Here is an 18,619-nt window from a genome sequence, read left to right on the forward strand (position 1 = left end):
ATCACCTGCTCCCCATTCCATTTAAAGATTTCAGGTGTTAAATTTCAAAAGAATCCATTTGTTCTTTAAGCATGGCTCTTTATATCAACTGTAGATTGCATGAAAACATGTTTTTTAAAAGTGCTATTGAGAATTATTCTGGTTTCTGCAAGATAATCTGAGAATTTGTGAAGCTCTGTCTTTCTGAAAATGGCAAGATATTTCAACATCATAGGTTAAGAGTGATAAAAGACCAGTTTTAAATTGCCATTGTTTTGAAATAGATGTCTGAAAACCTTAAGTCAACATTTAACCTACAGAAAATATTTAGGACAGTTTATAATTAAATTTATATATATAAAATTCTCTTTTTTACATAAAGCTACCAAAACTTGCCATTTATCAGTACTGTTTGTACTATGAGGTGAAAAGCAGCATACAAAACACTTCTCATGAAAATTTACTTGCTCAAATGCAAACAAAAGAACCTCAAATCTAACCCATATCAGCTTCAGAATTGCAGCACTGGAATCAGAACCTCAAGAATTAAACAAGGTCTTAATTTTATCCAATACCTTGAAAAGACAATTTCATTTCAAAAAGACAAAATTCCCTCCTGAAGCTCAGACTCCATGCTCAAACACCAAGAATCCAGGGAATTTCAGCTAAATTCAGCTTTGAGTAGGCAAATGAAACCATTTGGAAAACATTTCACTCAAATCATGTATACAGGATGTTACAACCAGAAAAGCATCTGACAATACCTTACATTGAAGCCAATGCAATTGCTGGAGATAAATTGCAGCAATGTAAAAGCCCATGTGCCACAGTCTGCTGGGTGTTACATGAGCATGTGGGGCAGTGACCACTCTGATTCACTAATTAATGCTACTGGTTTCTGTTCTCTTTGCATTTTAAACTGGATGTGAAATCAGCTAAATGCTCTGACCAAGCAATGCACAGAGACATTGAGAGCTGACCTCTCCCAGCACCCACAGCCCTTTCTCAGACACAGTCCTGCTGCAAGGTCAATCACAAATGGTGGCTCCATGCTTCCCAGGGTGAAGATCCCCATCTGTACTCCTGTAGGACTCTGCTCCTTGCCAAAGTCCACAAAGCATCCCAGGAGCAATTCAGGAGGCAAATGGGATGCACTCCCACACAGCATGAACAAGCCAAGGCACAATGCTGTAGCTTTTTGTAGGCAGCCATATAATCAGAGAATGGTTTGGATTGGAAGGGACCTTGAAGATGATTTATTTCCAATCCCTCTGTCATGGGCAGGGACACCTTCCCTCAGACCAGGTTACTCAGAGCTCTCTCCAGCCTGGCCTTGGACACTCCCAGGGATGGGGCAGCCACAGCTCCTCTGGGACACCTGTGCCAGGGCCCCCCCACCCTCACCATCAAGAATTTCTTCCTCACCTCTAACCTAAACCTACTCTCTCTCAGTTTGAAGTCATTCCTCCACCTTGTCCTATCAGTCCTGTAAATCCTCTCTCATAAATGGTCTCACAGGTATTCTGTTATACTGCCACTGTCCCTTGCACACGAAAGTATTTACAGACACCTCCACCAAACCATTCCCTCTCTACCCAGCCTGTTTTCACACTGCTGGCAAGGCACAGCCTGCAGCTCTTGAGTCCAGAACAGAGGGACCTATTTGTAGGAGGAGGTGGTGGCACCTCAAACAAGAAATATTTTGGTTTGACCCTCTTAGAAAATGTAATGAAGTCCATTATCTGATTTCCCAAGTGCCCAGCCCTTAGCTGGCAAACTTTTACTTTGGTAAGTCTTTCCTAACAGAGACATAAGTCTTCATTGGACTCAGAGTACTCCAGAGAAATTTTGGAAAGCTTTACATGAAAGGAAATTCTGTTGTAAGATGATAAACTGTAGTTATACCACAGCATTCCTCAAGAAAGTGCAGCTGTTTTAATAGAGTCTGAAGCCAGAAATTAAAAAAATTGTTTCACTGAAAGGAATTAGTGATAGAATTATATATTTCCTCAGGCACACAGAAACCCTATTCCTTGGGCATTGTTGGGGGGCAAAGGATAAGAGACTAATTCTCACCTAATTCTCTCCTAATTCTCACCACTGGACTCCCCTTCTTTCCATGTTTCAATATTCTGAAGTCAGACTCCCATGAAAACCAGCTGTCAGGGGAAACCTTGCAAGAATTTGTCTCTCTTTTTGCTTAATTTATTTTCAAATCAGGATTATTTTCCTTTTTCCTTCTAGTACATGGTGTTGCCTGATAAAAGAGATTAACACAAAGTCGACTATACTCTCCTTTCATAGGAATAAGACCGATAATTAGCAAAGCTAAGATTAACTTTAATGCCATTTTAGTGGCTCCTGGAGTATTTTAGCACTTTAATCATGGTGATGATATTGAAAATAGTTTACTGAGAATTTTGAGATAGTAGAGAAGTGATTAAGCAGATGCCCATGATGTTAAAACTGACTCCCTATTTACAAGTGTTGAGACCCAATTTACTGTGGATTTACTTGGGCAATTTCAGTGAGCACCCTCCTTGCACTGCAGAGTCAGAGGAATCTTTTCCCCATCTTTTCCCCTTGCTGTGACTGAGTCTCAGATAAGCAAGGGAGCATCAGCTCTTCCCATGGGAGCCCAGCTGGTGTCACCACGCTGCATCTCACAGATCCTGGGGCTCAGGAGTATCAGGAGGCAAACGAGTGCCCACAGCAGCTCCTTTGCTTTGCACACTGAGCCATCTCCACCGGGCAGGACTGAGCTGTCCTCTGCCCCAGCCACTGGACATGAAAGGAAGCCAGTCAGGATCTGCACTGGCATCTGATTCTCTCCTACATGAAGCTGGAGAGGATTGGCAGTCACAGCAGAGAAAGCCCTTCCTGCTCTGGTCTTCCTCACTCCTTTATTTTACACAGCAGCCTGCAAGTTGGTACCTGCAAATCAGCTGAGTCCCCTGCAGGTGGTTCTGAAATGGGCTCTATCAATCTTTTCAAAACAACAAATCTTTCAGCAGCAAAAGTAAAATAAATTGTATCTGTAACAGAAAACATTCACAGAGGTCTGGAGCAACCCCACATCATTTGTTCTAGAGATGCACTTTAAATGTAAGGCACAAATGAAAAGCTTCTGCCTGACATTAATTGCCATTTTATGTCAATAAAATTCTCACAGTACCTTTCTCTATAAAACCAGTAAATATTGTTGAAAATTGCTGTGATTACACAAAGCCCACCATTATATCTGCTCTCTCAAGAGAGGCTGGGACAGAATTAATACCTGAGAACAAACTTTAATCTGTGTTTGGAGTGGCTTTGCTGCCTGCAGAGCACTGACTCCTGGCCCAACCCTTCAGCTGGATGGAGGGGAGGGCAGGGCTGGACAGACAGGATGGCACAGGATTATTTGTCTACAGTTGGAAAGAGGTTGAAAAAAGAAGAATTTTGCTGTTCTAGGCATGGGAACAGTGGTTCTCTCTGCTGTGCTCTTCTGTTCACCTGCTACACAGTTCTAGTCCTATGCAGAAAGCAAATTCACTGGGCAGTCCTGATTCTGACCTGTAGATTAACCAAAAATGTACAGGATGGCAGGAAAATTGGCCACATGACCACAAATCTTATTTCTACCTCTCAAAGCAAGGATTTATACTGAATGTACAAGGATTTATGCTGTATTCTCACTTCATTTACATCTCCCATCAGTATTCACCCTCAACAGTCAATGCTGTTCTTGTCTCACATCTGTACAGATTTTCTCAGGAACAGCTATCACAGAGCAGGAAAAGTACAGAAGGACATGTAGAAAGAGATTAATTAGTGGAATTTCTCAGATTGGAAAAGACTGAGGGAAAGACACGAATGTCATGGAGAAGAGGGCCATCAAAACGAGGCAATTGATTTAAATAGATTTAAATACAAATGCATACACAAATAATGAAAATATATGCTTCCACAGCATAGAACTTATCAATATAATAAACAGAATTCCTCAGGATTATTCTTGCCTTATTACATTGTTTTGTTTTCAACTGAAAAACAATGAGCAAAGTTCTGTAAAAATAAGTACAGCAACTTTATAGATACACTGCAGTTTCATTATACTGCACCAATACAAATTTAACAGTTTCTAAATGAACAAAAAAGGGAATCATTAGTTATTTCACAGTAACCATATACTGCTGAAACCTTGAAGGCATTTTTTGCTGAAGAATCAAATCAAGTAGATTTGAACAAGTAATTTGCATGTTACTAAATATATTTACAAAAAGTAAAAAAATGACTGCTTTACCTTTTTGCTTTAATGAACAAGCATTTTCAAAATAGATCTAAGTTTGTAATCAGCTCTAGGAAAAGATTATGTAACTTGTGGCCAACAGTCTAGGGGAGAACACTACAACTGAGATTTGCATCCCCTGAGGGGATTGCATGCTGGTCCCATCCTCAGCAGAAACAAACTGCTACTGGAAAAGAGCAGTAATAATCCAATAGTGACTCTTTTGTTCAGAAATCCCAATAACCAGAAAAAACTCCCTGAAATGATCAATTCCATTAAAAGCTTTAATGAGATTACCAAATTTAATTACTTTTCTGTGCTGCATTAATTTATAAAGGGTGGGTCCTCAATCTGAACATTTAATAGTTTCCAGAAATAGCAAATCCCATTTGAAAAGAAGCAGAATGATTTCTTTCTTTTTTTTTTTTTAATTGAAATAATCTAGCACCACTACAAGCCCTTTGGGCAAGATTTCTGGGAGTACTTGAGTGCCTAGGAGGTGGCTATTTCTTAGGTGTCTAATTTAATTGTCATATACTCAAAGGCCTTTTAAATGCTCACCCTCTGTATGTTAACACATAAAAAGATTGAACAAGGTTACATTTATGCTGTTTCAGTTTTTCAAATGTGGTTTTACAAATTATACCACTAGAAAAGATAAGTGAAAGTAATTTTTAATACGCAGCAAGATGCATTTCTAACTAGATTAAGCAGCTGTTAACATTATTTTTCTGCACAGCAAGAGCAAATGTCTACAATAACTAGACCTTAAAGGAAGAGGCAATCCCATTTGGTGCACATTGTATACATTTGATTTTTATTCCCCAATAGCATTCAGAAGGAAATAAAAAAGAATTAGATAAAGAAATTAATTTGCAGCAGTACTTCAGACAAGCACATTTGAAAAGCATAAGAATGTTACAGGCATTAGGAAGGAGTCTTTGAGAAGCAAGAACACTCAACTCCAACATTCAACTCCAACTATTTCCCATGTGAAAGTGTCAAGTTGTTACTCAAAAAAATAAAATTCAACAACCTCCCCAGAAATATGTGCTAGGGAAAAGGAAGGTGAGCATTTCCACAAGCTGGAAGTCTGCCACTGAAACAGAAAACTCTGTGCTGCTTGGGATCTTTTCCACACCCTCTGTGCTTAATTTTCCAACAAAAGCATCGTTTTGCTGAAATGCTGAGCATTAAAGCAAAAGGCAGCTCTTCCAGGAGATGCACAACAAGGAGAGCAATGAAACAACAGCCAAAGGCTGAGACAGAACAACAAAAGGTGGGAATGAGACATTGAGGAACCTACTAAAGAGCAGCTACATCCTGTAGGGCTCAATCCCAACTAGGATGATTCTACCAAGTTAAAAACAATAAAATCCCCATAATATAAAAATTCAAGGTGATTTGATGGTAGTGAAATACATTCTATTTAGCCAACACATGAAACCCCCAAAAGAATAAGGAATGAGCCTGTTTTTATAAATTTTTTGAATATTTGCTCTCTGTACACTAATAGGTTTATAATTCTTTATGTGGCTAAAAGAATTTATAGACAGGAATTCTACCAAGTAATCACCACCCTTTACAGAGTTTATTGACTGCCACAGGACAGGGCAGGGACAAGGGCATCCCCCTGGGGCACATGAAGCCTTCCAGGCAGAGTTTCTCCACTACAGGACCTTGAGCGACTGAAACTGCCTCAACACCTTCCAAAAACCACCTATAGCCAACAGATGGCTTCTTCATACAGCTATGTATGGAAATCTCAGATTGGAGCTTTCACCTGGCCAAAATTATTTTTCTTCACAATGTGTACTGGAAAACCACTTGCACAGTGGTAATTTCAGAAACTTAACTATAAACAATTACTGGAAGTTTCAAATACAACACCTAATTAGAACAATATCACAGTATGCTCCTGCACAATAGGATTCAGCCAGCCTGCTTGAAATTTGTTATTTCTGAGGCACAGCATAGGCTAGTATAACAGTTAATTATGGAGCTGAACTTAATTAAAGTATTTTGTTTGTAGTACAAGGATCTCTGCATTTGCACAGGTTGAAGTTTCCTTGCCACGAGCACTGCTCCTTTAACCTGAGTATTTGCAACATTCCAACCATGAACACAATAATCCAGAATCAGTCTTAAAAAACAGTAAATCCTGCTGCAAGACATTAAGGTACATCTGTCCAGCTGAAATCCTCTTACAGCAAGACACTCATTATTGCAAGGAGACAGTGCTTAGCAGAAAAAAGATCAAGGCCTGGTGACCTTACAAAAGTACAAATGCACAGATGAAACTTGTGGTAAGAAGGTAATGCATACTATATTCTCTGACTTACAGCTTTAAAAACAGTTTTTATATGGTAGTTAAAAGGAATGATTCTTCTAAGTATGGGCAAGTAAAAGTCTGTTCAAACCAGAAAATTCTTAAGCAGCCCCAAAAATCCCTGCGTGGATGATTACTTCAATAAGTTTAAAAAAATAAATGCTACAAACAGAAGTCTAGTAATCTTTGTGCAACCAAAATCTGTCTGAAGTTATTTTTGTTTTAGCAACAAAACCAATTTCTAGAAGAAACCCCCATCTAGTTTGCTGCCATCTACACCCAGGCTCACCCTCCCTCCCCATGGTGTGAGCAGCCAAATGCTGAGGTGTCATTATTTTGAAGTCTTCATTACTTTTCAAACCTATGCCACCAAATCCAGGCTTCAAAATATTACAAAACAAATAATCAAAGGTAGATGTCATCTGTCAACATGACAGCCAGGGCATGAGGCTGTTTTACTGGGGAATGGAGAAGTTGAGTCCCAGGCCACCTCTGCCCTCCATGAGCACGAACCAGCACATTGCAGTGAGGACCATGCTGGACCTTGGTGTGGGAGGGACAGCAAGAAACAAGAGCAGGAGTGGGCTGGCTGTGCCAGTCTGCAGCCCCTCTCCCCAGCAGCATGACTGGAACCAGAGCCTGGCAGGATTTCCAATCAAGTCTGTCAAGACCTGCAATTTCCCCTAAGTGTTCCCCCCTTCCCGGGCTCAGAGCAGCCCTCCCAGCTGCTGGCATGGAGCAGCAGAACTGCTGCATGTCACATCACAGTTTGGCACAAAGTGAAAGATAACAGAGTTTACAAGAATCTTTGTAGTCTCTTTTTCAAGATAAGATGGAAACAAACAAGACAAATGACAACAAAAGGGTAGGAACCCCCTGAAAATAATGAAGAAATCTGTGTTTCTTTCCTTATCTCAGTATCACACTCCTACCCAAAATCAGAAGTAGTTTCCTTTGCTCACAAAAAAACATTTGTAGTTTTACTTTCATTCCACAGCCCTCTACTCCATCTGGCAACAGCCTGGGTCAGTGTATGGAAATGATATCCTCTGTGCTGCTAAATGTTCCTGCCTACAGAGCTCCCACTGGAGAGCTGCCAGCATGCTTAATTGCAAATGGAGAGAGCATTGGCCAAATGATTCCTTTATTTCCAAAAGCACAGATGAGGGTCAGCTTAGGAAATGTCTTTGGGTTGTAAGAGATTAACCCTCAGCATGATTTGGAGTATCTCATCTTTCAGCTGCATATTCATCTCAAGTGAAACAGAGATGAAGGCAGCAGAGACCCAACAGTGCTTCAGTTCAGCTGGGTGAAATCAGCAACCACAGATTTGACACATTTCTTTCTTTGAAATTTTCCATTCATCTGTGCCTGTAACAATGATTTGAGTGAAACAATTCTCTATAGAGAAATTATGGGAAGCAGCAGCAGAAATATCTCTGTCCTGACCCCATTCCTTCCAGGCTCTCAGGCAGGTGGCCTGGCTGCCCTGGGCTGATCCTCAGCAGAGCTGCTCGTGAGCCAGGGGCTGAGACAGCAGCCCTCTCCTTCCCTCCTTTAACAGGGAATTGGAGAATTCACTTTTTCCACTGTAAATTTCTTTAATCCCCATTTAGATATTCTGCCTTTCTCCCCAGCCCAGATATGAAAAATCAAAGATTATGAATGTGCTTGCTTTTGGCTTCTTAGCAAGAACACTTTGGCAGCTTGAAAAAAATAAAAATAATTTATAAAAAATGACACCACCACCGAATCCTGCCTGGGTAGCAGTGCTGGGGCCCTTGAATACAACCTTGCAGATCAAGTCCAAATTTAGACCCACTGCTGCAGGAAACAAGATTTGAGATGTACCTCCCAAAATGATCCTGATGACCAAGGCAGCACCAATGACAAATAAATTGTGTTGCTCAACACAAATATAGCAAACTGTATTTTTGGCATCCCAATAATTTTTGCTAAGGAGGAAACAGTGCAAACATTAAGGAAAATGTGTATTTCATTAATTATTCAGAACTGGCACTCATCAGAAATTTTATCTCTGAACAGGATACATAAAGTGATAATAAAAAAAGGCTCTAATTTCTTCACTCCTTCCAGTAGCCCTAGGTGAGAGTATTTTATTGCATAGGATGAGAGAGAGTTTAGGAGGTCTGTTTTTCTATATATACATGGTCTTTTTTATTAATACTTTATTTTTTTCATGCTATTTTAAAACTAAAACTATGCAATCATATTTATCTGCATGAAAGAACATAGACAAATTTTACGGAAATTCTTGACCAAAACCCACAGAAAATAAAATCCTCAAAATACACAGGTAATATAGGAGAGAAAACCATTAGTAAAACACTTGAAAGCCTCACATGACTACTTCTTTGAAAGCTGAGACTCATTCAGATCTCCAGTTTTCCTACTTGGGCTAATTGCTGAAAGACTTTTGATTGATTGTGGTTTTAGTTTTTTTCCTAAATGATTTCCCTGTGTTCACATCAGAGCCGATACAATTAAATACTGTTAATGTTACCAAATGCTAACAGCAAAACCAGAACTTTATTACAGCCACTTCTCATCCTCAGGAAGAAGCTGTTTTCAGAAATCAATTGCAAGCTCAGGGAGGGAACTGCTAGTCAAGAAATAAGAAGCAAGGATACCAGTTCATATGTTCTAGATCCTGAGTAAGCGTCCAGCCACTAAATCCATGTCAAACCATCAGTCTCTGGTCCAATGTAAATCATCCAACATTCATTATCTCTACCTCACAGTTACTAACTCCTTTCCAATTTTCCTCACTTTTCATGAAATATTTTCAAACCCCCTACTTGTGGCAGTTCAAAGATCCCAAACCTTGTTACTTGACAGAGTTCTTGTAATCATATTTCCATTACTCTCCATGGGAGAATTTTCACATAGAAACTCACTTCCTGACCATCACATGAAATATTTCTAAAACCAGCTGAGTTATAAGAGATACACAGAAAGCCTATTAAGTTATAAACTGTGGTATTTTTAGGGACCTCCATGGCAGGAATGAAATGATGAATTTGACTCCATGTTCTTAGAAGGCTAATTTATCCTTTTATGATATTATATGATATTAAAGAATGCTATACTAAACTATACTAAAGAATAGAGAAAGGATACCTAGAGAAGGTTTAACAAGATACTAATGAAAAAACTGTGACTCTCTCTAGAATCCCAACACAGCTGGATCCTAACTGGTCATTAAGTCAAAACAACCCACATGTTGGATAAACAATCTGCAACCACATTCCAAAGCAGCAAAACACAGGATAAACAAATGAGACAATATTGTTTTCCTTTTCCTCTGAGCTTCTCAGCTTCCCAGGAGAAGAAATCCTGGTGAAGGGATTTTTCATAAAATATAATAGCAACAATAGACATCAGCTATCAAAATAAGCAATGATTTGCACACTTTTGAACTAAGCTGGGTGTGTGCAGAGGGCAGAAATCTGGACTGGAGCCCACCCCAGAGCAGGGGCTGTGTACAGCCTGCAGCAGCAGTGGGGATTCTGCCCCATTCTGTGCTGGGAATGTCCAGCCCAGCTCTGGGCTGTGCTCATCCTCATGGAAATGTCCCACAGCTCAAGGACCAGATATGAATGCTGTTTCAGAAAAATGACTGGAAGACAGCGCTTGGTTTTTTCCATAACAACTATTCATAAAAATTGCACCTTGCTAATCCATTTTCATCTGAAATTGAAGATCTTTTGGGATTTGAAGCTCTCTCAATAGCCCAAAGAAAGTCAGAGATTCAGAGATTGAAACAATTCACACGTTTGTTTAGCCATAGTATTTTTACTCATATTTCATTGCTACTTATTTCCTGCAACTTCAGCTGAGTAAATGTATCAGAACTCAACCCTCTCAGGAATTTCTGCTCCTCTGTTTCACCATCACTAAATAAATTTTATTCTTTGCTGTTATTAAACATCCAGAAGTGAACTGTGGAGCCACAGATACTCCTCCAAGGTATTCTGTGCCATAAAAAGATATTCAGTGCACAGAAAAATCCTTCACATTTAAAAAGCAGACAATAAATAAGGAATTTCATGTGTCCCACCATCAGATGCAGAGCATCACCAAGCTGCCAGGCCCCTCTGAGACACACACACAGTAATTTTATACAGAATGAAGTGAACATTTTCCACAGATTTAAATTCTAGCATATCAAGCAGTCATTTTTATCCCAGGAAAAAAAGAGCATTGAAATACCTCCAAGTCTGCACAAAAATAATAATAAAGAAATATATCACCCTAATTTTTCTATAGATTTTACTTCATAATTATACTGCAGCATCCATATGTTTGTACTGTATCTGTACTATTTTGTCAATTTTTATATCTTTAGATATTGTCTTACCTGTTTAAATAAACCAACTTTTAAATTCATTTTATAAAAACCTATTCTATAGAGTATGAATGAAACAGTTTATATAAAGAATAAAATTCAACTTATGAAGACAAATTCTACCTTGCAAAATTTGCTTTTGAATCACTTCCCATTCACTTGATCACAGACAAGTGAATTTTAGCAGCATTTTAGCACTCTGCTGAGGTCACCAAACACAGAGAAATTCAATGGAGGAAATAGCACTTCAACTATAAACCAGCAGGCATATGGCAAGTGAACCTAGTCTGAAGGGGTAAGGGTATATTTATGAATCTTATGCATTCTGTGCAATTAACTTGAAAACATTTTAAATCACAGCCATCTTTAGGCTACCCTAAAACAAGAATGGAAAAAAATACAGCACAGAGGGAGTCAGCAAGAAAGGAACTTGAAGTTTACTTTATCAGCATGATTTTTTTTTACACAATTAGTTAATGTCACAGCAGTTTTGTCCCTCTCTGCAGCCATTATGTTGACCATTTTTTAATTTTCTTTGATGACTTGTCCAACTACAAAGGCAACAAGACTGGGTGGAGGGAAATCAACCCTGAATTACACTACAGATAATCTTTAAAACATTTTTCAGTGCACAAGATAGGAGCAGCAATTTTGCTTAGATGTACTGAATCTTGGGTCTACCAGACATTATAATCTCTTAATGGTCCATGTTTGTTGTATTTAACTCATATGATTTCTTTTATGGCTACCAATAAAGTTACACACTGCATTAATTTTGATGGAGTCAAAATGAGACATAATATACATCAGATGGCACCAGAAAGAAAAGTTTTCAACTCTTTTTACCAATCTTACTGCTATTTCAAGTTCCTAAGGTAGGAGCTGAGGAAAAATGAGGAAGATGGCATAGAAGGGTGTCATTTCTGAAATCCTTTTTGAGCCAACTCAAAAGAAAGAGAGAATTCAACACCTGCAGAGATGGAGGCGTAGGTATATTTTGAACATAAGCACATGAAAAGTGCACATAGGTCTCAAAAATTTAACATTCTTCATCTTTTAGAGAGGAGAAAGAGGTGGAATTGTGTCCTATTTTAGTCCCTTGCTCTGACATTCCAGTGGCCTTAAAATGGCCTTTACCTTGCTGTTTGTAAGATTTTGGCCCTGAAATGGAAGAGGGAGATTAACTCCCTATTGAATGGTCAGTCACATCCACAGTGCTGATTAAGGACTGCTGACAAACATTGGGCATTTTTTGGCTTGTTATTGGGCATCCTTTCATCTGTGTGTGCTGGAAACACACTGGCTGCACTTGCACTGTTCTCTCTGCCTGGAACATGGATAATGGATCCTGTTTCACTTTTATGCAGGGGACAGATTCTTTGTTTCCTTACATCAAACCTGATCCTACATCTCCTCCTCACACAAGGGATCCTCACTTAGTATGAAGAATGCAGGTTATAAATCCTGCTTTCCTTTCCAGGGCATCAAACATGGCTCAGCCGGGTTACACCTGATGCAAATTCAAATTTTAATTTGCGAATTGAGCTGTTGTTCAGGGTTACATACAAAGCATTTGATATTTATGAACAAAGATGTGACATTTATTGCACTGGTGGACTCTGGCCCTGGAAAATCTCAACCCCAAGAGCCATCTTGGCTGATTTGCCTTTCCATGATGGCTGGAATAAAATGGGAATGTGGTCCTTGTGCCACTGTCATTTCCATTGGGAAGCCCATTATCCTCAATAACTGAGTTTGACAGCACTCTGGGTGAACACCTGTATTCTATTTAGAAGAGTCTGCTTCATTTTCATAACACATTAGCAGAGCAATGGATCTCTGAGCACTCTGTTGGAGGTTCTTATTGATGCAGATTTGATTATTAAAAGGAAAAAGCTGGACTTTTGGAAGCAGGACCCCCTAAGTCTTGAGACCTGTGGCAAAGCTCAAGGCTCTGTGATTTGGAAGGAAACCTTATTGGAGCAGGTTCTTCTGTTTCAACACATAAAAAGAACAACTTCCTTGATCTATTTTTATCTACAAGCAGGATTCACTGGCTGTGTCATTTTACTTCCATAATCATGTATTGTTAATGGAATTAAAAGGGCTCTGTACACTAGGAGAAATATTCAACAGCAAATTCTCTTGTTTTTTGAGCAACTGAAAAAGAGATGGGCTTTCATGTAGCGCCTCAGTTACTTCATCGTGTCAAAATTAAATAGAATAAATAATGCATCAATGCAAAAAAAGGTGATACAGGATTTGGATCTGAGAGTATTGTAATGAATGCAGAAAAACCAGTACATTCCCCACTTTTAAAGATTACAGCTTTTGAACGCAGAGATCAGCAAACAGAAGAAGCCTGCTCTGAGAGCCCATGGACTACTGCATTTGTTCACTCTGCAGGAAACCACCACTAAACATCTCTGGGAAATGCTTACTCACTGAGGCAAATGGAAATTAATTTTTCATCACATTTCAGTGCAAACATGGACCTTGTTTTCCCTTACTCACGAACCCCTTTCTGAATCCAGCTCCATGACCTGCACTTGGTGTATTTTGCCTATTTCTCCTTAACTCCAGAGCCCAGAGCTGTTAAACTGCTGATAGCTCCTCCTGTTCTCTGTGCCTGGCTGGCTCCAGCCCAGCAGGGACAGCTCACCTCTCCACCCTGGGCAGGTGAGAGGGGCACAGCCAGAGCAGGAGCCCCCATGCAGGCAGCAGGGAATTGCTGAAGCACCCTGTAGGTTATTCTTGAGGTTACAGAAACAGTTCATAACATTACCCTGCACAGATTACAGCAAACATTAAAAATTAATATCAATAATAAATTGACTAAGAGTGTTTTCCTAATACGTAGCAGAAAAAAGGAATTGCCAGTTGCAGATAAAGCCAAGATAGGTTTAATAACCTCATTAAAATAAGCTATATAGTGCCAAACTCCTAAAGCACAGATATTTCTTTGTGACAACAAGGAATTACTGATAATGAGTAACAAACTAAATGGAAAGGCTGACACAAGATCTTGTGTGAGTGCAAAATGTAAAGCACAGGTTCCTTGTGGCTGAATGGCATCAGCAGGGGCAGTTACCTGACCTGCTCTGGTTAATCACATTTCCTGGGGCAGGAATAAGTTCTGAAGAGAATATGATGAGCACAACTTACTACTGGGATCATGGGTTATGTGCAAGAACTAAAAGAAGCTCAAGAGTGATTCAGAGAACCTCAAGGAATACACAGAATTTTGAAAAGGAAACGAGCTGAAACCTCTTGGATCCCCAAGGATATCATTATGGAACATACATTTAAATCATGGACTAATGAGTGAGCACACACTAGGTATATACTTCTTTTGTATTCAATGCTAAGATGAAATAAAACTATTGTCATAAAGATTATTTCTCCCACATTACAAGGATGCTCACGTAGACCATTATTTTGTTGAAGCAGTAAAATAAAAAGTTTTGCTCTTTCTTCTTGTACTTACTGGATTTAGAGGCACAAGAGAGGTCAAGTATGTGGCTCATGTAAGACCAGACCTTCAAAAAGTTCCAGTATGACCATATAACCTGTTTCACTTTTTTCTTTTAACAATTTTTTATTTCAATGAGTATGTATACAGATGTACAAATGCTGAAGAGGAAAGCAATACTGTGCTTATATATGAAACATTTTTCCTGGCATACAGTTTTTTCTGGACTGCCTGAACAATGGCAGCCCTGTCTCAAATATGGAAGGAAAAATATGGTGTTAATGAACTTTTTAAAGTAATAAGAAGAAAAAAAATGGGAAAAAATGGGGAAAAATAGTTAACTACTAGTACTGTTCAACACTGCTAGTATTAAAGATCTTCTTGTAAATCCTGCATGAGAATAGGGCCATTAGGAAACATTAATCATTTTCTATGACACAATTCTTGAAACACATCACTATTCCCTGGAACCATCACCTCTGCTGAGGCTGCTGCTCACATGGTTAAGCAATTTATTACATTCTGCTATAGCACAGCTCCATCACTGAATGTGTGGCAGCCTCCCTGTGCCTGATGCACAGAGGTCCCCACTCACTTTGCACTGAAGTTACGTGTCACCAGCCAGATGAGAGGGCAGCAGATTTAAACTCTGCCTTTTGCTTTCCCACAGGATATTTAACACAACTTTGTGCAGCAAACCCCAATGTTCAGTCAGCTCTGGAGGCAAAGTACAGCTGCCTCAATGTTTGGGTCAGCAGAACAGAGACTTCACTAAACTCCTCTTTACAGAGCCAGAAAACAACAGGCTGAGAACATTCCCCTGCACCCCTGATCTGCAGCTTTGTGCTGCCATAGGGCACAAGGGGATTATTCTCAGAGTTGTATTTCAGTGCCCAGTTTAAGCTGGTGGCTCCCTGAAGGGCACAGTCCTGTGCCCACCCTGGGGACTGTCCCCATCAGGCTGCCTGCAGCCATCCCTGGGCATCCCAGCCCTTCCCTGTGAGGAGAGCTGTGCCTGCCAGGACACTCATCCATCCCTCTGTCCCTGCCAGCTCCAGGGGGGTGGCATTGGAGCTGGCAGCTGGCACAGCTCCGCAGTGCCACTGCCATCCAGGGGCTGCCAGAATCTCTGTTATAACCAACCACTGTGTAACCATTCTGTCATGCCACTGCTTTCCCAGGAGCTGATAGCTTTGCTATTTCAAATTGAACAAGGCCAAAGCTCAAAAATATAAATTGTCATTCCTCCAGTCCTCTAAATAAAACAAGCTCCCCACCAAAATGACCGATTCTGTTCCAGTTTGACAATACATCTGTGCCTTAAATGTTTTTAGGTACTTTCAGGCCCTGTTTTGCCCTCTGAAAAGCAGACAAAAATTTCCCTGTAGATGCCATGTCTGCCTCTCTGACCCACACCACTCTGAACATCTGAAGGCAGTTCAAAGATTACTTCTGCAATTTGGAGGCCTACACACACACTGCAAGTTGTGATTCAGGTCAAATATACTTGAAAGTCTATTTTTATGCAGTTTGACAACATATAGGAGAACTGACTTCTCTTACATTCCCCCCCAAAAATAAAAACCAAACAAACACTAAGTTCTGTATTACAGTGTCATTTTGAATTATTTCTCCTCCATATCTTTAGAGAACCTTTTGGACACTTGTTCCACTCCCTTTTCAGCCAGATTTCACAGATGTTTCACAAATATTGAGGAGCTAAGAGGCCTTGACTGAGTTCCTCTAAGTGCTAAAAGGGCCACAGGTCCTTGTGCAGTTCCTTAAAGCAATCTCAGGTGAGCACAGGGGGATGCACAGACCAGGGGGGTGCAGAGAATGCACACAACCTGCTGCAGGTGTGGTTTTCCTGTAGAATAAATAAACATCCTAAAAGCCAGAATTATCAGAGCATGTCTGAAAAATGAACATTACAGAGGTTACTGGAATCATCATTTTAAGTTTTGCAAGTCTCTGATAAGTCTCTCCTCTAAGAGTAACTAAACACAAGAAGTATTGATAAGTTACTGAACCTTGGACTTTTTGTTACTTTATGAAGCTCAACATCTGTTTTCAATGAGAAGCTGAACAAGATGAAAGCAGGTAGGTATGACTTAGCACTTTCTCAAAGAATACATGAGTGTTTAATAAAAGATGACCCATTTTCTTGTTTATTGTAATTTCAAAATAATGTTTAAAAATGCAATTTTAAGCAAACAAAAATAAGATCTTTTTCTATTATAAATGCCAACTTCAAGAGATGTTTGTAGAAAGTTGATTTATGTAACTTCCTTTTTAAATGTAACTTCCTTTTTAAATCAATTTCTTTTTTGTTTTCTTTTAATTTTTTTTCCTACATGAGTGTTACTGACCTCAAAACCACCAACACAGTTGGGAGTTCACAAGTGTAACCCATACTTGGAAGGATTTGCCTTTCTTAGGGATTTAAAACTTTTCATTGCGTGGCTTCTGATTAAAGTTGGGAGGAAAGAAATTGCATGGAGACTGGTATTTTATTATAGCTTCTGTATAATTAGATCTCTACAGTTTTATTTGCAAAATGTCATGCATAAAGAAAAGGAAGGGCACTGAACAAAGTTACCAGTCATACAAAAATTACTTAATATCAAAACATCAGTGACTTAATTCAATATGAAGCATTATTACTTGACTCTGTTTGATACACTCCAGTATGTAATACTACTCCTAATTTTGTACATTTTATCTATAAAGAGTGCTCTGGGACTGAAGTCAAGATGCTTACACAGTGCCTATTGCAGGCTAAATGCTTTTCCCATTCCTATTTGCATAACAAGAGAAGAAAATTTGATTTAAGGAGGAAGAAAGCAACCCAAAACTTTTGTCTGTGCATATATATGAGAATACAGGTTATATCCACAGAATCCCAGAGTGAACCAGGTTGGAAAAGACCTTTGAGATCATCTAGTCCAACCTGTGGCCCAACACCTCATCAACTAAACCATGGCACTGAGTGTCACGTCCAGTCTTTTTTTAAACATGTCTAGGGTTGGTGACTCCACCACAGTGTGCAGTCACTCTTTCAGTGAAGAATTTTTTCCCAATGTCTAACCTAAACTTCCCCTGGCACAACTTAAGACTGTGTCTTCTTGTTCTGTCATTGTTGCCTGGAGAAAGAGCCCAGCCCCAGCTGAGCACAGGCACCTTTCAGGAGCTGTGCAGAGTGATGGGGGCACCCCTGAGCCTCCTTTTGTCCAGGCTGAGCACCCCCAGCTCCCTCAGTGGTTCCTCACAGGGTTTGTGTTCCCAGCCCCTCTCCAGCCTCATTGCCTCCTCTGGAGGTGCTCAAGCACCTCAAGGTCCTTCCCAAGCTGAGGGCCCAGAGCTGGACACAGCACTCCAGGTGTGCCCTCACCAGTGCCAGGTACAGGGGAAGGATGATCTCCCTGCCCCTGCTGGCCACACCATTCCTGACGCAGGCCAGGAGCCATTGGCCTTCTTGGCCACCAGGGCACTCTGCTGGCTCATGGTCAGTCACTGCTGACCAGCAGCCCCAGGTCCCTTTCTGCCTGGGCACTGCCCTCTTGCCATTACATTGCAAGGGTTCTATTGTCATTACATTGCAAGGGTTCCATATTGCCAGAGTTTTGTACCTCCTTGATGTTTCTCATGGGCAGCTCCTCAGAGCACGGACTCTTTCTTCTTCTCACAGCAGCCAAGTGACTCCAGTTCCCCCTCAACCAACCACCCCACTCTTTTATAACACTCTTCTCATTGGGTACAGCTGCGGCCTGTTAAAGTCAGGCCTGTTCCCAATCTCTCCTAATTGGCCCAGCTGCAACTCCTTAAGGGGTAAGAGTACTTTCTAGACTACCTTTATTTTCTTATATTGTATCCCCCTACACTGTCCAGGCACACCATGCCCAGCCTGTAACACTGCAGGGGATTATTGTGGCCAAAATGCAGGACTGTGCACTTGGACTTGTAAAACTTCATCCCATTGGACTCTGCCCATCCCTCCAACCATTCCAGCTCTCTCTGCAGAGCCCTCCTACCTTCCAACAGATGGACACAGCTCCCAGCTCAGTGTCACCTGCAGATTTACTGATGGTGGACTCAGCCCCCTCATCCAGGCCATCAGTGAAGAGCCTGAACAGGAGTGATCAGTGTCCCAGCACAGAGCCCTGGGGACACCCCTGGTGCCTGGCTGCCACCATCCCCACC

The sequence above is a fragment of the Molothrus ater genome, chromosome 12 (genome assembly GCF_012460135.2).
Source record: "Molothrus ater isolate BHLD 08-10-18 breed brown headed cowbird chromosome 12, BPBGC_Mater_1.1, whole genome shotgun sequence".
NCBI classification, from domain to species: Eukaryota; Metazoa; Chordata; class Aves; order Passeriformes; family Icteridae; genus Molothrus; species Molothrus ater.